Source organism: Haliotis asinina, chromosome 1 (genome assembly GCF_037392515.1).
Source record: "Haliotis asinina isolate JCU_RB_2024 chromosome 1, JCU_Hal_asi_v2, whole genome shotgun sequence".
In the NCBI taxonomy this organism is placed as follows: Eukaryota; Metazoa; Mollusca; class Gastropoda; order Lepetellida; family Haliotidae; genus Haliotis; species Haliotis asinina.
Window position 1 is genome coordinate 17080803 of NC_090280.1, and position 25387 is coordinate 17106189.

Consider the following 25387-nt stretch of genomic DNA (forward strand, 5'->3'; position numbering starts at 1 on the left):
AAATGGAACACCTAAACCTTGTCTTGGGACTAAAGGCACATCTCACAGACAGCAGCCTATGTACGCCGGTTTGCTTGTGAAATATTTAAACTTTAAACTTTGTTGATACGAATCGTTTAGAAATAAAAACACAAATTATTGTCATTGTTTTTAGAGAGACTATTTTTATCATTGTGATTCAACACGTATCTGGGAACACTATCCGAGTATCGAATAATATATACAATTGTTCAACAAATTCACAAGTGAATATTTACACAAGTAATTGACTTCCTTTCAAATATAGACGGCATTGACTGTAATCTCGCTCGTACCCCGGAACTTATTAAACATTCACTGTGGACGATACATGACAGGGAGTTATGCACCAGTGATGAGGCCGGTTACTCTGACCGTCATTGCTATTTTCATCATTGAAGACGGAATTTCCAGTTGTAAGTTTTTCAGTTTTATAATGTCCAAATTACTATTATTGGTTCGTTGATTAATGTCGCTATCAGAAATATTCTCGCTACGTGAGGGCGGTCTGTGATTAACAGAATCATTATCCATGGGTCTACACAACTGGCATATGAAGATACATATCAACCACGTCAGGAAGCGTGACCACCCGATCCTGTTACGGTATGCATGGGTTGGTGAAGGTCAGTTCTAACCCAAAACGTATCGTCAGGGGTCTTTGAATTAATTTTATTTCATAATTAACATTTTAGTATTTCGGAATGACACGTGTTTCTCATCCAGTATGCCAAAAACAGGTGACTAAACTTTACAATTGTTTGTTTTGGTGATATAAAATGACGTCATACAAGGATGGTCCTCCAGATCACTAACTGAAAGTTCGATAACTTGATGGCTATTAAAGCTGAGTATCAGATTATTGGATCTTATTGATCAATAAGGACTTGTGCAGGTTGCGTTTTCAAAGCAGCAGAATAGTTCTTTACCAACCTGCTAAAATGTTTCTAATCATGAGATGTTGATGTTCATATTCTCAGGTCTTGCAACAATTATGACTCCGGAGAACGGCGAAACCTTTCAACATTTGTTGCAAAGACTTCAGTGGAAAAGAGTTGCCTTTATACTTCATGGAAATAATGGTAATTTCCTCCCCAGGTAAATATCTGGTGTTCCACTTTACTACTTCTCTCTGTACACTAAAATGCATGACTGCCGTCCTGAACTTTTAATTCGATTTTTAGGAAGTTTTGTCTGTTTTTACACATACTCGAAAAGCCGAAAATAGAGAATTGACCATTAATGACAAACAATGACAACACATAGATACAGTGTATGTTTTGGTTATTTGCAGAGAATGACTGTTCAACACCTGCTCTTGCCCAGTCATTCACCAACAGCCCCACCCTTCTTGTGTTTGACGTCAGTGTCGTGGACGTAAATAATACCTTACAGACAATCCACGAGGCTTTCTTCCCTGACATACACGCGGTTGCTTCTATGAGTCCAGGCTACATGACCGAGCTGATGAAGACGGTTAGCGTTTACCCTTTCTTGCGACGTCAAAGCTGTGTGAATAAACTATTTTCTTGTGAAATGCATGTGAGCTTCAATTATGCACACCGAGAGTGCCACATGTTGCGGCAAAGCCATTCCTGTGTTTTTGTAAGTCATTTATTCAACAGACTGCTGTGCAAGTTAGGTTAAGCTGACATCTGGTCACTTCGGCGCCTGCAGAAATATTGTCTTCTCCTTGTCTGCGCATGTGTTACAACTACAAACTGTAATCATTGAAACTATTGCACGGAATGCATGTAAACTGTTGAGGGAGTACCAGACATGGCTCACTGGTCGGTTCAGTACCAAACATCGTTGCTCAGCTCAGGACTCCTCACTCATCTTGTGTCTGTCACAGGTTATAAGCTCCCTATTTTTACACCTGAACGTATGTTACTACTGAATGACTGCAATTACAAATATCTATATATACTTTCATTCACTTTAACTTGCATGTGCTTCCGCAATATCGTTTCCTAGTGTTGGATACAGAACGTTTTCACCTTAAGACGTCATTCTACTAAAACGGAGCTGGTGCCAGTGGCCGATTGTTCATCAAGAACCACCATGGAATGCTATTTTCCTAATGTTGCATATGGGTACAACAACCGACATCTTCTGGTGACGTTCTTGCTGAGGTAACAATATAGATGCGATTGATTTTACTCAGAGAAAGTATTCACCATGAAACAAATTGATGACCCAAATCTTTGCTTGTTTTTATAGCCGCTATCTCAAAACGTTTAGGTGTGTAGAGTTATACTAAGAGAAAGTTACACCATTCACAAAACTGAAGTTTGAAAGGTTTTCTCAACCAGAAATAAGAAAAGTATTAATTTTCACACTAGGACAAGGTTTTCTGTAGGAGAGAGGCAGTGCCTAGTTAAAATCCGATTTTCTCATATATTGCAGGAGTTTGTTCAATTTAGACAATTTTAACTTGCAAAGAAAAAATCTGAAAATGCTTTTTTTTAACAATAACATGAATACATGTTGAAGAGTAGTGCAATATTCGGTGTCTTCCTTCCATATACACAGAGGAAAGGTTCACAGCAAAGTTAAGTTATGTTATTTTTATGTTATGATTGTCACTAAAAATCACAATTTATAATTCTTGAAACCCAGGAAAATGTTAGGGGTCTTCTCGGAAGCAGTATTAGTGAAAACAATAGGATGCTCTATGATATTATTTTAGAAATTAAGAAATTAATCAAACCATGTTTTGATACTATCTCAATTTTTTTATTAGTTTGTTTTAGGTATTTTGTAACTCAAGTACCGAAAAAAATTAGTTTTGTTCAAACAGTATAAAATGGGTAAAAATCTGAACCTCAAATACAACAGCATCAGTTATTCAATGTGGTTATCTGTCATTTCTTTTCAGTCCTGAAAGGGGATGTAGACAGTGAGATTCAATGTCACCGCATTCATTTATTTTTGCAGTTGAAGTATTTGGTACTATGGTAAGGACAAATCAGGGCATAGCGCTTAATGATACTGAACATAAACTAGGCTAGTTTGAGGATACACAGTTATTTCTTGATGGATTTGTAAAAAAAACCTTCTTGCAGCAATTGAAACAATTTCCACCAAATCTCAGAACTCAGAATTGACAGAGATAAAACCAAGGCTATTTGGATAGGTTCAATGTCTCAAAATAATATAACCAGTTACTTAAATCTTAACTGACACAGTGGGGGACTTCGAAATTTTAGGAATGACCTTAAATGTTTCATTAAATGAAACCTGGGTGATAAACACAAGAAAAAGGCACAGAAACAATTAAAAGATTATTTGCCTAACTGGCGCAGAAGACATGTTACTCTTATTGGAAAAAAATTCATTTTGCTCTTATTGGAAAAAAATCACTGTTATTAAAACTTTGGCTATCGCACTCTTGTACGCATTTTCTCTGCACTGCCCAAGCCACCCAAAGCATTCATTAAAGAACTCAGCAAAATTATTTATAGTTTTTGTGGAAAAATAAAAACGACCAAAAAAGAGATCAACTATAAGCAGAGGTTATGAAGATGAAGGTCTCAGAATGATGGATACAGAACATTTCATCATCGCTTCGAAATTGTCCTCATGAAATACTCTATAAACAAAAACAAAACATTTATAAACATCTTTCCCGTAATTCGTTTATTTATTCTCATTTGGGTCCAGTACTGTTGACTGTTTATCTGACCGTGATAATCCTTTTTGGAGAGACGTTTCACCTGCTGGGAGGATATTCTATAGGAAAATTACGTTTTGAGGACAAAGGTGCAGACCAAAACCTGACTCAACCACTGGAGTTGAACCGTTTCTTTAAATCATCATATGGAAGATAAACCCTGGTTTAATAGCGGTATACATAGTAGAAAGATATATGTGATGGAAATAGCTTCCTGTGTTTTGAAAATTTATGAGATACAAAATACAGGGAAGTTTCTTAGATTGTCAATACTGTTAAACACCATTCCAAATAACTGATATTTGTGATACCAAAAAAGAAACACAACACTTACTTTCGATCAGCCACAAATATATTATTTGTAACGCCGATGGTTCAAGGATATTCTATGATAAACTAATTATGAATGATTCTACACCCAAGACCTTAGAACATTAAAACACATGAGATTGACTGAGAAGACGTATTTAGCAATTAGAGGAATTATAGGAAGTGTAAAATGACTGTAAACTCTTACACGTTCGTTCAGTACAGATTTATGAACAGAATAATTTATGCAGAATAAAAAGAAATGAAGTTGAAGGTAGTTAATGATGATTCATTTTGTACATTTTGTAAAACCTCCTCAGAAGATATATCACGTTTCTTGTTTGAGTGTCAATTTGTTAGGAGCTTTTGGTTTAAAGTTGAATACTTCCGTAATGGTCACCTCTAAAGCAATATGACAGTATCTAGATTAATTATATTCGGACTGACCTCAAATAGCTAAGTAGTAAATAACATTTCACAACTTGCCAAAGTATTAATGTAAGCCTCACGCCTTAAACAGCAAGACAGGTCCTATGCAGTATTTCACAAGTTACTTAAGGTCCTATGCAGTATTTCACAAGTTACTTAAGGACATGTGCTATATCGAAAGGTTTATTGCAATGAAAAATAATAAATGTGGTTGTTCTGCTAGGAAATGGCAACACTCAGATATGGTACTATGACATTTTAATTTAGCACATATGTAGTTTGACCTACCCAAACTAATGTGTCCAGTACAGTAATATTGTCTTCACCTAACTCCTATTTATCTACATATGTACACCCCCATATGGGGAAACAGTTTTGTACTATCTTGATGATGTAAACACCAACACATGTCACTCTTCTGTCTGTACATGCAACTTCAAATGGAATAAAAAAAACTAAAATGTTTGTGGTCAAGTGACACCCATTGGATTTGTGCATTATGTGTCACTAATAATTATTGTAAATTGTTATTTCAAAGAAAAGGTTCATATTGTGATGGGTTTTCTTATTTTTATTCACTCAAAATTGGTTTTATCCTACAAAATTCGTTTGAAAGAATATTTCAATTGTAAACCTTAAAATATATACACTCTTTGGACCGCACTGTTCTAATTCCGTTGCAGTCAAAGGTCTACGTTGTGAAATCTACCAACAATGGGACGACGAAGTATATAGGATATGCCATAGATATTTTGGATACAATCGCCGATGTTCTTAATTTCAGGTGAGTTGCATTACACTTAGCCAATAGTTTTCATTCATAGTCCAGCCACTTTCTAAAACGGCTGAGTTTATTTCGGTGGTGTTTTTTTCGGCAGTCCCATATAAAACAGTTCTCCCTACAGTTACAGTATTACTGAGCCAGAGGATCAGTCGTGGGGACTTCCTGTCAACAACACCTATGATGGAATTGTGGGCCAGCTAAACAGAACGGTAATTTCGCCATGCAAACTGTATCATACTGGTTTTAAGGCTGTGTGAAGATTAGATTAGAAGATGCTCAGTCACGCCTTGGTTAGCTGTAAGAGGCAAGTAGGATAGTCCATATGTCATAATTCCCTGATAGGGTGGTATATTTTCAGGCCATGGTTTACTTCACTGCCATTATTACTGGAGCTATTCTGTTAATGAAGCAACGATTTAACACTTCGTGATAGAACTGGCTATAGGACTCTATAAGATGTAAATGTATTAGAAAGACAGGATGTATGTTGCCATGCCATGTTGCTTTGTACTTTTATAGGAAGTGGACCTTGCTGCTTGTGATCTGGCAATAGAAGAAGGCCGTTCAAAGTTTATTGACTACGTATTACCGCCAATCAGCACGGAATACTTTAATGTTGTGATAAGAGGCACAACGAAGTAGCTCTCTTTATCTCTTAGCTCTCCCACTCAGACTCGACGTGTACCTCGTTTTGTTTCTGATTGCCGGATTTTGCTCACTGCTCTTTGCCTTGTTCGAAAGTGTGGATATCTTCATGTGCGCCACACCTGCAGGGTCTGATGGAGAGGGTCTCGGTCGCTTCATGAAAGTGAGACAAAATCTGTTTCATGCCTGCTGGGAAGTCACTGAATCCCTGTTTAAGCAGGGTATGTATAAACTGAAGTTCATGATAAATGAAAGGCCAAGGATTCTTGTTACAACATCTGGGACATGTATACATAAAACAGGAAAATAACAAATTCTGATAAATCAACATTTACATAGCTGGATAAGCTTGACACGCAGTCGTGTGGATAGCTGAACCAGCTTAACAGGCAGTCTTGCGAACAGCTGAATATGCTTGGCAAACAGTCATGTGCGTAGTAGAACAAGGTTGACAAAAAGTCTTGTGCATAGCGGAACAAGGTTGTTAGAACGTTTTACAGAATAATAAAACAGAATAATACAGCTGAATAAACCTGACAAACAGTCTAAAAGTGCTTTATGGTTCAAACTTCTTTATTATACAAGGTCACAACGTTTCGAGACAGATTCTAGTCTCTTCTTCAGGTGAAGTGAGGGTAAAACTAAAGGGTTGCAGTATATATACACATAACAGTAGTCACTGAGGATAAGGTGGTTCCATGCATTGGGTAAGTAAACACCTCCGTCTCTGCTGACTGAGGGATTGTTCCGCTTGATTGCAATGGCTTCTGGGAGCTTCCGTTTTTTTAAGTCATTGGCGTTCCTAACTAATGTCCTGGTGTTGTCCCAAACAATCTTGTGATTGGGGTTGTGCATGATGTGTTCACATACAGCAGACTTCTGATCCAAATTTTGAACTGATGTTTTGTGTTCTTTTAACCTGATAGCCAGTGGTCATGCACAACCCCAATCACAAGATTGTTTGGGACAACACGAGGACATTAGTTATGAACGCCAATGACTTAAAAAAACGGAAGCTCCTAGAAGCCATTGCAATCAAGCGGAACAATCCCTCAGTCAACAGAGACGGAGGTGTTTACTTACCCAATGCATGGAACCACCTTATCCTCGGTGACTAATCTTTATCCAAACATCTTTACCTGTAACCCGTTAACCTAATCAACACAAGCCTGCACACCAATCAGTTTAAGCCTGTACATAAGTTGAAGCCTGTACATCAATCAATCGAAGCCTGTACATCAATTAATAGAAACCTGTATACCTTGTTACCCATTGTTATCGGTCTACTGTTATGTGTATATATACTGCAACCCTTTAGTTTTACCCTCACTTCACCTGAAGAAGGGACTAGAATCTGTCTCGAAACGTTGTGACCTTGTATAATAAAGACGTTTGAACCATAAAGCACTTTTAGTTTGATTACTCCAACTTCTAAATGCCTTTGAAACAACTGACAAACAGTCTTGAAGATAGCTGAACAGGTTTGACACATTGTCTTGTGCATAGCGGAGAAAGGGTGTCAAACAGTCTTGCGGATAGCTGAACAAGGTTCTCAATCAATCTTCTGAATAATGTTCTGTGATGCTGAATGTTACGCCTTATGCATAAATACAGACAAAATTAGTCGACAACACAACACATCCAGGTCACATAGGTAAATTGGTTTAAGGGAACTGGGGTTTTTCACCTATGTCGCATAGCACTCCGTTGAAAAACCTGATAACTGTTTGAACTGACATTTTACGCGAAAAATGACATATACAAGCATAGGCAAATAAATCGAGGAGCATATTATTTGCAAAGTGTAATATGACTCAACTTTTGCTTTTTGACTTTTCTTCTTCTCTTTCTATTTTTTTAAATATTTAGAACTATAGCTGTAACAATAACTCAGTGGAGTGTGTTAAGTGACGTTGTGTTCAAATGTATGTTTTGACAGACCTACGTGTTAGTTTGTAGCGCACCGCCTGTCTGAGACTGATCAATATTTAGTTTTGTATCTAAATGCATTTTGCAGGCTTTAGTAAATATCCTAGAGGTATGTCGGGGAAGGTTTTGATGGCATCGTTGTGGATGTCGTTGATGGTTTTAACTACAGTCTACTGTGCCAACCTTGTCGCCGCTCTGTCCGCACAGACTGAAGTTAAACCGTTCACTGACCTAGAGGGGCTACTGGACAGTGATTATTCAGCTGGGTTGCAAACATCCGGTATCTCCCATCATATATTGAAGGTATCTGGATACTAATTACTGGGTTTTGCCCTTTGTTCCTTTGTTGTGGTAGTGTAGAGTTCAAAATGTTGCCAGTATATTCCGATGTTGATGTGTCTGCTCCATTGGGTGTTTAAGTGAATTATCAACATTTGTTTTACACATGGTAGCTTCACTCTTTCATTGATGTCATATATTAATATAATATATTGAAATACATGAAATTTCAGCACTGTTTCTTACAAACACAAATGCCCTGCGAATAAAGAACTAAATTCACCTTTCGGGCGATAACTGTACGCAACTCGTGTTACCACTGTCTGATATTCAAGCACTGTGATATCTAGAAGCAGTTAATGGTGTTTGACCAGAATTCCTCCATTGAATGTTAAGTAACATATTAGTAATGGAATATCTATGGAAACAATCTGTGAGCCTCTAGAAACAAACTATAATTGTCAACAATAAAAGTTACATTATCCGCACACAATAAACGAAATATCAGAATTTCTGCGCGGAACATGATAGTCGGTTCATAAGTTGATTTACTGTCAGGAGACAAATTTAAACGTGTTATCGTAAAAAGGACTGAATTAAGAACTTTACATATATCATGTGTATTTAGAGACACACTTGAATATTGTGACAGTTTATCTTGTGACAGTACGTGTCTGTATACTCCTCTTCAAAACAGATTCGAAGTGAATCATTCAAAACATAGTGAGTGAGTGTGGTTTTAAGTCACTTTATCAATATTACATCAATGTCAAAGTGGGCAGCAGTTGAAAACAAGCTATGGGAGCACAGTTATGCTTTTGAAAGATTCAGCAAATCCGTATACGTGAAATGTATTAGATTTGTCATGGAATATCTAATTATTTGTTTAAAGCCATTTCAGTGATGTGCGTGGGGTAATGAGTTTGTGAAAAACGCCCTGCCTTGGTGGCCTTACTAGTTCCTGCTTAGTATCAGGAATGAGCAGAAATGTTACTTTTGCTGTAAATTTATTCATTGTCTGCCACTTTCATCTTTAACTACCAGACAAATGACCCACCAAGTTTATATGGAAGACTATGGTCAAAGATAAAAGCCAACGACCCAGTGTTCCTGGAATCCTCGAATGAAAAACATCTAAAACGACTGGAACGTGAGAAATATGCCCTGATGATGTTCTCATCACAACTAGAGAAGCACATGGCTGATGACTGCCACTTACAGGTTCTGGGAGAAAGACTATTATACCTACAAATATCTTTTGGATTGCTCAAAGGGTCGCCTCTAAAAGCCGACATGGATAAAGTGTAAGCTGCGACAGAGCCTTTAAAGTTCACAAACATAATACAAAGTGTTTTTAAACAAAAATATAAATATGGATATTGATTATCGATGAACAATATGTCCAAAACCTTTATTCAATATTGCACGTATATCTGAAATATAGTTAAGTTGACTATATGTGTTTGCATTAATTACAATACATACTACGTGTAATGGTTCACTCCCAGGCATCAGACGTTCCAATTGTCAGACGGCTCAATCATTAGGCAAATCAGTCAAGTGTTACCAGTGTAACTGCCTGGCCTTACCTACTAATTAATGAACTGCTCCAAATTGTGGGCAGGGTGATTAGGTTGATCCCAGCCACTAAGCTTGTTAATTGAAACCGATTATACTCTTTTGTTTTTGTTGTTGTTGTCGCTGCTTTTGATCAGTATGTGGAGAGAGATGTGATTTTGAAGTAGTTTGTTCAACTATATGGAATACAGGAAGTATGCAGAATGCAGTAAGCATTATTAAATAAGCTTTAACTGTTTTGTATATACTTGAGTAAGTGGTTTAAAGTTCTCCGCAACTCAAGCTGAATTTCACATGTGATATATATCATGAACTGGAAAGTCAGTACGATATCGCAGCTATCACTGGCATACACAGAGTGGAATTTATTCATTGTCAGGGAGGAACACAGCAAGCATTTCTTGATGGGTTCACATACTCCAAGAATAAGACCAGAGGCCAGACAACACACTGGAGATGTATCGTCAAGACATGCAGAGGGAAATGTTCCACTGTTGCGGACTTCCTGGGAGATTCCTCAGACCACTCCCACCCACCAGGACTTCAGCCAAGTTTGTTAGCAACTTGCGGAAACGGGTCAGAGAAGAAGCCACACCTGTCCAGGCGATCTACAATGCCGAAGTTAGTCTCCAGGCTCCAGACGACGCCCCGCACCTGCCTTCCTTTCCCAGTTTGAAGAGTTCCCTCTACCGACATCGCCGGGCAACAATCCCTATACTGCCACAGACCAGAGCTGATGCTCGCTTGGAAGGACAGTGGACCACAACCAGACATGGCAGAAGGTTTCTTCTCTGTGAAGATGGCGAGGAGGACAAGATCATCATCTTTTCGACCGATGAGCAGCTGTGATGTGTGGCTGAAGCTGACACACTCTACATGGACAGTACATTTCCTGTTGTCCTCATCTCTGGAATCACCTTTACACCATACATGCCCGCTTTGGATACACCATGTACCCGCTGTCTTCGCAATGCTGCCAAACCCGACAACAGACATCACACACCAGGATGTTCACCCTACTGAAGACAGAGGTCCATCAGATGTTCAACCAACCGCTAGCTCCAGCTACCGTTCAGACGGACTTCGAGATGGCGGCCATTCGAGCCACAGAGACCGAGTTTCCTGCAGCAGACATCAAGGGGTGTTTCTTCCACTACACCCATGCCATCTGGAGGAAAACCCAGGACCTCGGCTTAGCTGTAGAGTACAAGGAAGATCCCCAAGTACAGAGATGGATTCGAAGAGCGACTGGACTTCCCCTGCTTCCTCTTCCTGATGTGCAAGATGCCTGGCTGGACACGATGGACGCAACACCTGAAGTAGCACGGTCCCAGGAGTTCAACGACTACATGGTGACAAATGGACTGACGACAACGCCCGCTTCCCACTACGCCTTTGGAACCATCACCACACAGTTGGCTAAAAGACAAACAACGACCTTGATGGATTCCATGCCCGTATCAACAGAAGTCTACCTTATCAGCATCCCAACCTGTTTAGATTTGTGGACCTGATGCAAGGCATTGAGAAGTCAGAAGGCGCTAAGCTGGAGCAGATTATCTTTGGCGCTACTCCCCCACCCAGGAAGAAAGTGTACAGAGAATCTGAGGGGAGATTCCTTCGTCTGAAAGAAAAGCTGATAAGTGGAATTCCCGGATGCTGTAGGACATCTCTTGAAACTTGGCTAAAACTACTGAACTGCGAAGGTGATTGTGACTATGTAAATAGTGCATGTAAAGTGAACAAGGCTGTAATTGTTGGATACAATATTCCGTTACTGACTGACATATATGTAAATAGTAAATAGTGCAATACTTTTGTTAAATAATAAAGTTTATAGAATTAATAGAAACCTGTATACCTTGTTACCCATTGTTATCGGTCTACTGTTATGTGTATATATACTGCAACCCTTTAGTTTTACCCTCACTTCACCTGAAGAAGGGACTAGAATCTGTCTCGAAACGTTGTGACCTTGTATAATAAAGACGTTTGAACCATAAAGCACTTTTAGTTTGATTACTCCAACTTCTAAATGCCTTTGAAACAACTGACAAACAGTCTTGAAGATAGCTGAACAGGTTTGACACATTGTCTTGTGCATAGCGGAGAAAGGGTGTCAAATCAATCTTCTGAATAATGTTCTGTGATGCTGAATGTTACGCCTTATGCATAAATACAGACAAAATTAGTCGACAACACAACACGTCCAGGTCACATAGGTAAATTGGTTTAAGGGAACTGGGGTTTTTCACCTATGTCGCATAGCACTCCGTTGAAAAACCTGATAACTGTTTGAACTGACATTTTACGCGAAAAATGACATATACAAGCATAGGCAAATAAATCGAGGAGCATATTATTTGCAAAGTGTAATATGACTCAACTTTTGCTTTTTGACTTTTCTTCTTCTCTTTCTATTTTTTTAAATATTTAGAACTATAGCTGTAACAATAACTCAGTGGAGTGTGTTAAGTGACGTTGTGTTCAAATGTATGTTTTGACAGACCTACGTGTTAGTTTGTAGCGCACCGCCTGTCTGAGACTGATCAATATTTAGTTTTGTATCTAAATGCATTTTGCAGGCTTTAGTAAATATCCTAGAGGTATGTCGGGGAAGGTTTTGATGGCATCGTTGTGGATGTCGTTGATGGTTTTAACTACAGTCTACTGTGCCAACCTTGTCGCCGCTCTGTCCGCACAGACTGAAGTTAAACCGTTCACTGACCTAGAGGGGCTACTGGACAGTGATTATTCAGCTGGGTTGCAAACATCCGGTATCTCCTATCATATATTGAAGGTATCTGGATACTAATTACTGGGTTTTGCCCTTTGTTCCTTTGTTGTGGTAGTGTAGAGTTCAAAATGTTGCCAGTATATTCCGATGTTGATGTGTCTGCTCCATTGGGTGTTTAAGTGAATTATCAACATTTGTTTTACACATGGTAGCTTCACTCTTTCATTGATGTCATATATTAATATAATATATTGAAATACATGAAATTTCAGCACTGTTTCTTACAAACACAAATGCCCTGCGAATAAAGAACTAAATTCACCTTTCGGGCGATAACTGTACGCAACTCGTGTTACCACTGTCTGATATTCAAGCACTGTGATATCTAGAAGCAGTTAATGGTGTTTGACCAGAATTCCTCCATTGAATGTTAAGTAACATATTAGTAATGGAATATCTATGGAAACAATCTGTGAGCCTCTAGAAACAAACTATAATTGTCAACAATAAAAGTTACATTATCCGCACACAATAAACGAAATATCAGAATTTCTGCGCGGAACATGATAGTCGGTTCATAAGTTGATTTACTGTCAGGAGACAAATTTAAACGTGTTATCGTAAAAAGGACTGAATTAAGAACTTTACATATATCATGTGTATTTAGAGACACACTTGAATATTGTGACAGTTTATCTTGTGACAGTACGTGTCTGTATACTCCTCTTCAAAACAGATTCGAAGTGAATCATTCAAAACATAGTGAGTGAGTGTGGTTTTAAGTCACTTTATCAATATTACATCAATGTCAAAGTGGGCAGCAGTTGAAAACAAGCTATGGGAGCACAGTTATGCTTTTGAAAGATTCAGCAAATCCGTATACGTGAAATGTATTAGATTTGTCATGGAATATCTAATTATTTGTTTAAAGCCATTTCAGTGATGTGCGTGGGGTAATGAGTTTGTGAAAAACGCCCTGCCTTGGTGGCCTTACTAGTTCCTGCTTAGTATCAGGAATGAGCAGAAATGTTACTTTTGCTGTAAATTTATTCATTGTCTGCCACTTTCATCTTTAACTACCAGACAAATGACCCACCAAGTTTATATGGAAGACTATGGTCAAAGATAAAAGCCAACGACCCAGTGTTCCTGGAATCCTCGAATGAAAAACATCTAAAACGACTGGAACGTGAGAAATATGCCCTGATGATGTTCTCATCACAACTAGAGAAGCACATGGCTGATGACTGCCACTTACAGGTTCTGGGAGAAAGACTATTATACCTACAAATATCTTTTGGATTGCTCAAAGGGTCGCCTCTAAAAGCCGACATGGATAAAGTGTAAGCTGCGACAGAGCCTTTAAAGTTCACAAACATAATACAAAGTGTTTTTAAACAAAAATATAAATATGGATATTGATTATCGATGAACAATATGTCCAAAACCTTTATTCAATATTGCACGTATATCTGAAATATAGTTAAGTTGACTATATGTGTTTGCATTAATTACAATACATACTACGTGTAATGGTTCACTCCCAGGCATCAGACGTTCCAATTGTCAGACGGCTCAATCATTAGGCAAATCAGTCAAGTGTTACCAGTGTAACTGCCTGGCCTTACCTACTAATTAATGAACTGCTCCAAATTGTGGGCAGGGTGATTAGGTTGATCCCAGCCACTAAGCTTGTTAATTGAAACCGATTATACTCTTTTGTTTTTGTTGTTGTTGTCGCTGCTTTTGATCAGTATGTGGAGAGAGATGTGATTTTGAAGTAGTTTGTTCAACTATATGGAATACAGGAAGTATGCAGAATGCAGTAAGCATTATTAAATAAGCTTTAACTGTTTTGTATATACTTGAGTAAGTGGTTTAAAGTTCTCCGCAACTCAAGCTGAATTTCACATGTGATATATATCATGAACTGGAAAGTCAGTACGATATCGCAGCTATCACTGGCATACACAGAGTGGAATTTATTCATTGTCAGGGAGGAACACAGCAAGCATTTCTTGATGGGTTCACATACTCCAAGAATAAGACCAGAGGCCAGACAACACACTGGAGATGTATCGTCAAGACATGCAGAGGGAAATGTTCCACTGTTGCGGACTTCCTGGGAGATTCCTCAGACCACTCCCACCCACCAGGACTTCAGCCAAGTTTGTTAGCAACTTGCGGAAACGGGTCAGAGAAGAAGCCACACCTGTCCAGGCGATCTACAATGCCGAAGTTAGTCTCCAGGCTCCAGACGACGCCCCGCACCTGCCTTCCTTTCCCAGTTTGAAGAGTTCCCTCTACCGACATCGCCGGGCAACAATCCCTATACTGCCACAGACCAGAGCTGATGCTCGCTTGGAAGGACAGTGGACCACAACCAGACATGGCAGAAGGTTTCTTCTCTGTGAAGATGGCGAGGAGGACAAGATCATCATCTTTTCGACCGATGAGCAGCTGTGATGTGTGGCTGAAGCTGACACACTCTACATGGACAGTACATTTCCTGTTGTCCTCATCTCTGGAATCACCTTTACACCATACATGCCCGCTTTGGATACACCATGTACCCGCTGTCTTCGCAATGCTGCCAAACCCGACAACAGACATCACACACCAGGATGTTCACCCTACTGAAGACAGAGGTCCATCAGATGTTCAACCAACCGCTAGCTCCAGCTACCGTTCAGACGGACTTCGAGATGGCGGCCATTCGAGCCACAGAGACCGAGTTTCCTGCAGCAGACATCAAGGGGTGTTTCTTCCACTACACCCATGCCATCTGGAGGAAAACCCAGGACCTCGGCTTAGCTGTAGAGTACAAGGAAGATCCCCAAGTACAGAGATGGATTCGAAGAGCGACTGGACTTCCCCTGCTTCCTCTTCCTGATGTGCAAGATGCCTGGCTGGACACGATGGACGCAACACCTGAAGTAGCACGGTCCCAGGAGTTCAACGACTACATGGTGACAAATGGACTGACGACAACGCCCGCTTCCCACTACGCCTTTGGAACCATCACCACACAGTTGGCTAAAAGACAAACAACGACCTTGATGGATTCCATGCCCGTATCAACAGAAGTCTACCTTATCAGCATCCCAACCTGTTTAGATTTGTGGACCTGATGCAAGGCATTGAGAAGTCAGAAGGCGCTAAGCTGGAGCAGATTATCTTTGGCGCTACTCCCCCACCCAGGAAGAAAGTGTACAGAGAATCTGAGGGGAGATTCCTTCGTCTGAAAGAAAAGCTGATAAGTGGAATTCCCGGATGCTGTAGGACATCTCTTGAAACTTGGCTAAAACTACTGAACTGCGAAGGTGATTGTGACTATGTAAATAGTGCATGTAAAGTGAACAAGGCTGTAATTGTTGGATACAATATTCCGTTACTGACTGACATATATGTAAATAGTAAATAGTGCAATACTTTTGTTAAATAATAAAGTTTATAGAATTAATAGAAACCTGTATACCTTGTTACCCATTGTTATCGGTCTACTGTTATGTGTATATATACTGCAACCCTTTAGTTTTACCCTCACTTCACCTGAAGAAGGGACTAGAATCTGTCTCGAAACGTTGTGACCTTGTATAATAAAGACGTTTGAACCATAAAGCACTTTTAGTTTGATTACTCCAACTTCTAAATGCCTTTGAAACAACTGACAAACAGTCTTGAAGATAGCTGAACAGGTTTGACACATTGTCTTGTGCATAGCGGAGAAAGGGTGTCAAATCAATCTTCTGAATAATGTTCTGTGATGCTGAATGTTACGCCTTATGCATAAATACAGACAAAATTAGTCGACAACACAACACGTCCAGGTCACATAGGTAAATTGGTTTAAGGGAACTGGGGTTTTTCACCTATGTCGCATAGCACTCCGTTGAAAAACCTGATAACTGTTTGAACTGACATTTTACGCGAAAAATGACATATACAAGCATAGGCAAATAAATCGAGGAGCATATTATTTGCAAAGTGTAATATGACTCAACTTTTGCTTTTTGACTTTTCTTCTTCTCTTTCTATTTTTTTAAATATTTAGAACTATAGCTGTAACAATAACTCAGTGGAGTGTGTTAAGTGACGTTGTGTTCAAATGTATGTTTTGACAGACCTACGTGTTAGTTTGTAGCGCACCGCCTGTCTGAGACTGATCAATATTTAGTTTTGTATCTAAATGCATTTTGCAGGCTTTAGTAAATATCCTAGAGGTATGTCGGGGAAGGTTTTGATGGCATCGTTGTGGATGTCGTTGATGGTTTTAACTACAGTCTACTGTGCCAACCTTGTCGCCGCTCTGTCCGCACAGACTGAAGTTAAACCGTTCACTGACCTAGAGGGGCTACTGGACAGTGATTATTCAGCTGGGTTGCAAACATCCGGTATCTCCCATCATATATTGAAGGTATCTGGATACTAATTACTGGGTTTTGCCCTTTGTTCCTTTGTTGTGGTAGTGTAGAGTTCAAAATGTTGCCAGTATATTCCGATGTTGATGTGTCTGCTCCATTGGGTGTTTAAGTGAATTATCAACATTTGTTTTACACATGGTAGCTTCACTCTTTCATTGATGTCATATATTAATATAATATATTGAAATACATGAAATTTCAGCACTGTTTCTTACAAACACAAATGCCCTGCGAATAAAGAACTAAATTCACCTTTCGGGCGATAACTGTACGCAACTCGTGTTACCACTGTCTGATATTCAAGCACTGTGATATCTAGAAGCAGTTAATGGTGTTTGACCAGAATTCCTCCATTGAATGTTAAGTAACATATTAGTAATGGAATATCTATGGAAACAATCTGTGAGCCTCTAGAAACAAACTATAATTGTCAACAATAAAAGTTACATTATCCGCACACAATAAACGAAATATCAGAATTTCTGCGCGGAACATGATAGTCGGTTCATAAGTTGATTTACTGTCAGGAGACAAATTTAAACGTGTTATCGTAAAAAGGACTGAATTAAGAACTTTACATATATCATGTGTATTTAGAGACACACTTGAATATTGTGACAGTTTATCTTGTGACAGTACGTGTCTGTATACTCCTCTTCAAAACAGATTCGAAGTGAATCATTCAAAACATAGTGAGTGAGTGTGGTTTTAAGTCACTTTATCAATATTACATCAATGTCAAAGTGGGCAGCAGTTGAAAACAAGCTATGGGAGCACAGTTATGCTTTTGAAAGATTCAGCAAATCCGTATACGTGAAATGTATTAGATTTGTCATGGAATATCTAATTATTTGTTTAAAGCCATTTCAGTGAGGTGCGTGGGGTAATGAGTTTGTGAAAAACGCCCTGCCTTGGTGGCCTTACTAGTTCCTGCTTAGTATCAGGAATGAGCAGAAATGTTACTTTTGCTGTAAATTTATTCATTGTCTGCCACTTTCATCTTTAACTACCAGACAAATGACCCACCAAGTTTATATGGAAGACTATGGTCAAAGATAAAAGCCAACGACCCAGTGTTCCTGGAATCCTCGAATGAAAAACATCTAAAACGACTGGAACGTGAGAAATATGCCCTGATGATGTTCTCATCACAACTAGAGAAGCACATGGCTGATGACTGCCACTTACAGGTTCTGGGAGAAAGACTATTATACCTACAAATATCTTTTGGATTGCTCAAAGGGTCGCCTCTAAAAGCCGACATGGATAAAGTGTAAGCTGCGACAGAGCCTTTAAAGTTCACAAACATAATACAAAGTGTTTTTAAACAAAAATATAAATATGGATATTGATTATCGATGAACAATATGTCCAAAACCTTTATTCAATATTGCACGTATATCTGAAATATAGTTAAGTTGACTATATGTGTTTGCATTAATTACAATACATACTACGTGTAATGGTTCACTCCCAGGCATCAGACGTTCCAATTGTCAGACGGCTCAATCATTAGGCAAATCAGTCAAGTGTTACCAGTGTAACTGCCTGGCCTTACCTACTAATTAATGAACTGCTCCAAATTGTGGGCAGGGTGATTAGGTTGATCCCAGCCACTAAGCTTGTTAATTGAAACCGATTATACTCTTTTGTTTTTGTTGTTGTTGTCGCTGCTTTTGATCAGTATGTGGAGAGAGATGTGATTTTGAAGTAGTTTGTTCAACTATATGGAATACAGGAAGTATGCAGAATGCAGTAAGCATTATTAAATAAGCTTTAACTGTTTTGTATATACTTGAGTAAGTGGTTTAAAGTTCTCCGCAACTCAAGCTGAATTTCACATGTGATATATATCATGAACTGGAAAGTCAGTACGATATCGCAGCTATCACTGGCATACACAGAGTGGAATTTATTCATTGTCAGGGAGGAACACAGCAAGCATTTCTTGATGGGTTCACATACTCCAAGAATAAGACCAGAGGCCAGACAACACACTGGAGATGTATCGTCAAGACATGCAGAGGGAAATGTTCCACTGTTGCGGACTTCCTGGGAGATTCCTCAGACCACTCCCACCCACCAGGACTTCAGCCAAGTTTGTTAGCAACTTGCGGAAACGGGTCAGAGAAGAAGCCACACCTGTCCAGGCGATCTACAATGCCGAAGTTAGTCTCCAGGCTCCAGACGACGCCCCGCACCTGCCTTCCTTTCCCAGTTTGAAGAGTTCCCTCTACCGACATCGCCGGGCAACAATCCCTATACTGCCACAGACCAGAGCTGATGCTCGCTTGGAAGGACAGTGGACCACAACCAGACATGGCAGAAGGTTTCTTCTCTGTGAAGATGGCGAGGAGGACAAGATCATCATCTTTTCGACCGATGAGCAGCTGTGATGTGTGGCTGAAGCTGACACACTCTACATGGACAGTACATTTCCTGTTGTCCTCATCTCTGGAATCACCTTTACACCATACATGCCCGCTTTGGATACACCATGTACCCGCTGTCTTCGCAATGCTGCCAAACCCGACAACAGACATCACACACCAGGATGTTCACCCTACTGAAGACAGAGGTCCATCAGATGTTCAACCAACCGCTAGCTCCAGCTACCGTTCAGACGGACTTCGAGATGGCGGCCATTCGAGCCACAGAGACCGAGTTTCCTGCAGCAGACATCAAGGGGTGTTTCTTCCACTACACCCATGCCATCTGGAGGAAAACCCAGGACCTCGGCTTAGCTGTAGAGTACAAGGAAGATCCCCAAGTACAGAGATGGATTCGAAGAGCGACTGGACTTCCCCTGCTTCCTCTTCCTGATGTGCAAGATGCCTGGCTGGACACGATGGACGCAACACCTGAAGTAGCACGGTCCCAGGAGTTCAACGACTACATGGTGACAAATGGACTGACGACAACGCCCGCTTCCCACTACGCCTTTGGAACCATCACCACACAGTTGGCTAAAAGACAAACAACGACCTTGATGGATTCCATGCCCGTATCAACAGAAGTCTACCTTATCAGCATCCCAACCTGTTTAGATTTGTGGACCTGATGCAAGGCATTGAGAAGTCAGAAGGCGCTAAGCTGGAGCAGATTATCTTTGGCGCTACTCCCCCACCCAGGAAGAAAGTGTACAGAGAATCTGAGGGGAGATTCCTTCGTCTGAAAGAAAAGCTGATAAGTGGAATTCCCGGATGCTGTAGGACATCTCTTGAAACTTGGCTAAAACTACTGAACTGCGAAGGTGATTGTGACTATGTAAATAGTGCATGTAAAGTGAACAAGGCTGTAATTGTTGGATACAATATTCCGTTACTGACTGACATATATGTAAATAGTAAATAGTGCAATACTTTTGTTAAATAATAAAGTTTATAGAATTAATAGAAACCTGTATACCTTGTTACCCATTGTTATCGGTCTACTGTTATGTGTATATATACTGCAACCCTTTAGTTTTACCCTCACTTCACCTGAAGAAGGGACTAGAATCTGTCTCGAAACGTTGTGACCTTGTATAATAAAGACGTTTGAACCATAAAGCACTTTTAGTTTGATTACTCCAACTTCTAAATGCCTTTGAAACAACTGACAAACAGTCTTGAAGATAGCTGAACAGGTTTGACACATTGTCTTGTGCATAGCGGAGAAAGGGTGTCAAATCAATCTTCTGAATAATGTTCTGTGATGCTGAATGTTACGCCTTATGCATAAATACAGACAAAATTAGTCGACAACACAACACGTCCAGGTCACATAGGTAAATTGGTTTAAGGGAACTGGGGTTTTTCACCTATGTCGCATAGCACTCCGTTGAAAAACCTGATAACTGTTTGAACTGACATTTTACGCGAAAAATGACATATACAAGCATAGGCAAATAAATCGAGGAGCATATTATTTGCAAAGTGTAATATGACTCAACTTTTGCTTTTTGACTTTTCTTCTTCTCTTTCTATTTTTTTAAATATTTAGAACTATAGCTGTAACAATAACTCAGTGGAGTGTGTTAAGTGACGTTGTGTTCAAATGTATGTTTTGACAGACCTACGTGTTAGTTTGTAGCGCACCGCCTGTCTGAGACTGATCAATATTTAGTTTTGTATCTAAATGCATTTTGCAGGCTTTAGTAAATATCCTAGAGGTATGTCGGGGAAGGTTTTGATGGCATCGTTGTGGATGTCGTTGATGGTTTTAACTACAGTCTACTGTGCCAACCTTGTCGCCGCTCTGTCCGCACAGACTGAAGTTAAACCGTTCACTGACCTAGAGGGGCTACTGGACAGTGATTATTCAGCTGGGTTGCAAACATCCGGTATCTCCCATCATATATTGAAGGTATCTGGATACTAATTACTGGGTTTTGCCCTTTGTTCCTTTGTTGTGGTAGTGTAGAGTTCAAAATGTTGCCAGTATATTCCGATGTTGATGTGTCTGCTCCATTGGGTGTTTAAGTGAATTATCAACATTTGTTTTACACATGGTAGCTTCACTCTTTCATTGATGTCATATATTAATATAATATATTGAAATACATGAAATTTCAGCACTGTTTCTTACAAACACAAATGCCCTGCGAATAAAGAACTAAATTCACCTTTCGGGCGATAACTGTACGCAACTCGTGTTACCACTGTCTGATATTCAAGCACTGTGATATCTAGAAGCAGTTAATGGTGTTTGACCAGAATTCCTCCATTGAATGTTAAGTAACATATTAGTAATGGAATATCTATGGAAACAATCTGTGAGCCTCTAGAAACAAACTATAATTGTCAACAATAAAAGTTACATTATCCGCACACAATAAACGAAATATCAGAATTTCTGCGCGGAACATGATAGTCGGTTCATAAGTTGATTTACTGTCAGGAGACAAATTTAAACGTGTTATCGTAAAAAGGACTGAATTAAGAACTTTACATATATCATGTGTATTTAGAGACACACTTGAATATTGTGACAGTTTATCTTGTGACAGTACGTGTCTGTATACTCCTCTTCAAAACAGATTCGAAGTGAATCATTCAAAACATAGTGAGTGAGTGTGGTTTTAAGTCACTTTATCAATATTACATCAATGTCAAAGTGGGCAGCAGTTGAAAACAAGCTATGGGAGCACAGTTATGCTTTTGAAAGATTCAGCAAATCCGTATACGTGAAATGTATTAGATTTGTCATGGAATATCTAATTATTTGTTTAAAGCCATTTCAGTGATGTGCGTGGGGTAATGAGTTTGTGAAAAACGCCCTGCCTTGGTGGCCTTACTAGTTCCTGCTTAGTATCAGGAATGAGCAGAAATGTTACTTTTGCTGTAAATTTATTCATTGTCTGCCACTTTCATCTTTAACTACCAGACAAATGACCCACCAAGTTTATATGGAAGACTATGGTCAAAGATAAAAGCCAACGACCCAGTGTTCCTGGAATCCTCGAATGAAAAACATCTAAAACGACTGGAACGTGAGAAATATGCCCTGATGATGTTCTCATCACAACTAGAGAAGCACATGGCTGATGACTGCCACTTACAGGTTCTGGGAGAAAGACTATTATACCTACAAATATCTTTTGGATTGCTCAAAGGGTCGCCTCTAAAAGCCGACATGGATAAAGTGTAAGCTGCGACAGAGCCTTTAAAGTTCACAAACATAATACAAAGTGTTTTTAAACAAAAATATAAATATGGATATTGATTATCGATGAACAATATGTCCAAAACCTTTATTCAATATTGCACGTATATCTGAAATATAGTTAAGTTGACTATATGTGTTTGCATTAATTACAATACATACTACGTGTAATGGTTCACTCCCAGGCATCAGACGTTCCAATTGTCAGACGGCTCAATCATTAGGCAAATCAGTCAAGTGTTACCAGTGTAACTGCCTGGCCTTACCTACTAATTAATGAACTGCTCCAAATTGTGGGCAGGGTGATTAGGTTGATCCCAGCCACTAAGCTTGTTAATTGAAACCGATTATACTCTTTTGTTTTTGTTGTTGTTGTCGCTGCTTTTGATCAGTATGTGGAGAGAGATGTGATTTTGAAGTAGTTTGTTCAACTATATGGAATACAGGAAGTATGCAGAATGCAGTAAGCATTATTAAATAAGCTTTAACTGTTTTGTATATACTTGAGTAAGTGGTTTAAAGTTCTCCGCAACTCAAGCTGAATTTCACATGTGATATATATCATGAACTGGAAAGTCAGTACGATATCGCAGCTATCACTGGCATACACAGAGTGGAATTTATTCATTGTCAGGGAGGAACACAGCAAGCATTTCTTGATGGGTTCACATACTCCAAGAATAAGACCAGAGGCCAGACAACACACTGGAGATGTATCGTCAAGACATGCAGAGGGAAATGTTCCACTGTTGCGGACTTCCTGGGAGATTCCTCAGACCACTCCCACCCACCAGGACTTCAGCCAAGTTTGTTAGCAACTTGCGGAAACGGGTCAGAGAAGAAGCCACACCTGTCCAGGCGATCTACAATGCCGAAGTTAGTCTCCAGGCTCCAGACGACGCCCCGCACCTGCCTTCCTTTCCCAGTTTGAAGAGTTCCCTCTACCGACATCGCCGGGCAACAATCCCTATACTGCCACAGACCAGAGCTGATGCTCGCTTGGAAGGACAGTGGACCACAACCAGACATGGCAGAAGGTTTCTTCTCTGTGAAGATGGCGAGGAGGACAAGATCATCATCTTTTCGACCGATGAGCAGCTGTGATGTGTGGCTGAAGCTGACACACTCTACATGGACAGTACATTTCCTGTTGTCCTCATCTCTGGAATCACCTTTACACCATACATGCCCGCTTTGGATACACCATGTACCCGCTGTCTTCGCAATGCTGCCAAACCCGACAACAGACATCACACACCAGGATGTTCACCCTACTGAAGACAGAGGTCCATCAGATGTTCAACCAACCGCTAGCTCCAGCTACCGTTCAGACGGACTTCGAGATGGCGGCCATTCGAGCCACAGAGACCGAGTTTCCTGCAGCAGACATCAAGGGGTGTTTCTTCCACTACACCCATGCCATCTGGAGGAAAACCCAGGACCTCGGCTTAGCTGTAGAGTACAAGGAAGATCCCCAAGTACAGAGATGGATTCGAAGAGCGACTGGACTTCCCCTGCTTCCTCTTCCTGATGTGCAAGATGCCTGGCTGGACACGATGGACGCAACACCTGAAGTAGCACGGTCCCAGGAGTTCAACGACTACATGGTGACAAATGGACTGACGACAACGCCCGCTTCCCACTACGCCTTTGGAACCATCACCACACAGTTGGCTAAAAGACAAACAACGACCTTGATGGATTCCATGCCCGTATCAACAGAAGTCTACCTTATCAGCATCCCAACCTGTTTAGATTTGTGGACCTGATGCAAGGCATTGAGAAGTCAGAAGGCGCTAAGCTGGAGCAGATTATCTTTGGCGCTACTCCCCCACCCAGGAAGAAAGTGTACAGAGAATCTGAGGGGAGATTCCTTCGTCTGAAAGAAAAGCTGATAAGTGGAATTCCCGGATGCTGTAGGACATCTCTTGAAACTTGGCTAAAACTACTGAACTGCGAAGGTGATTGTGACTATGTAAATAGTGCATGTAAAGTGAACAAGGCTGTAATTGTTGGATACAATATTCCGTTACTGACTGACATATATGTAAATAGTAAATAGTGCAATACTTTTGTTAAATAATAAAGTTTATACTTACATTTCTTAACAAGATATGCAATTAACACTCAAAGTTTGTGCTTACATTACTTATACAGATTGTAATGTAAAATCACCAAATCACCATATTTTACATTTGATAATTTGATATGTAAATAATAAAAGAGCAAAGGTAATTAAAACTTTTCTGGGACTTACTGAGTTTTTATTGTCATGGTCTGTTCCATTTTACTAAAAGGTAAACAGGTAACTAATGCTTGACTAACCAGCCATCTGATAATTAGCCGTCTGACAGTCGACGCGTCTGACAATTGGGAAGATACCCGTGTAATGAAATGTTTGTAGTGAGTATTTTCGTAGGACTTTTAATGGTCTTCTTGTCTCTTGGCAGAATGTCTCAGATGAGCGCGGTCGGCATTTTGGATCGACTGTGGGAAAAGTGGAGCGTCAAGAGAAACTTGACACACTGTCCAGAGAAACGAACATTGGAATCCATCACACTAAATCAAGTCGGGGGTGGCTTCATCGTCGTGTGTGTTGGAATTGCACGCAGCATTATTGTCCTGTGTCTTGAAAACGTAACGCGCCCACCAACAAGATGATCTTCTTATGAATCAGAAGTCTTCAAGAAGAGAGCAGTAAAGTAACTGATGATGTTTCCTTCACTGAACAGACACTTTGAGTCAATGTGTTTAGTTTTACACCAATATTCCACATATATGGCGGCGGTCTGTAAATAATGGAGTCTGAACCAGACAATCCAGTGATCAACAGCACGAGAGCATTCATCTGTGCAGTTAGGAATCAAGGACATGTGTCAGCGAGTCTGAGCACCTGATCGCGTTAGTCACCTCATACGACCAGCATGGGTTAC

At 39.9% G+C, this 25387-nt stretch overlaps 1 pseudogene; it reads left to right on the forward strand.

The window, feature by feature from the left end:
* The first annotated feature begins 1097 nt into the window (after positions 1 to 1097).
* Positions 1098 to 25115, forward strand: LOC137298426 (glutamate receptor ionotropic, kainate glr-3-like; annotated as a pseudogene).
* Positions 25116 to 25387: the final 272 nt, after the last annotated feature.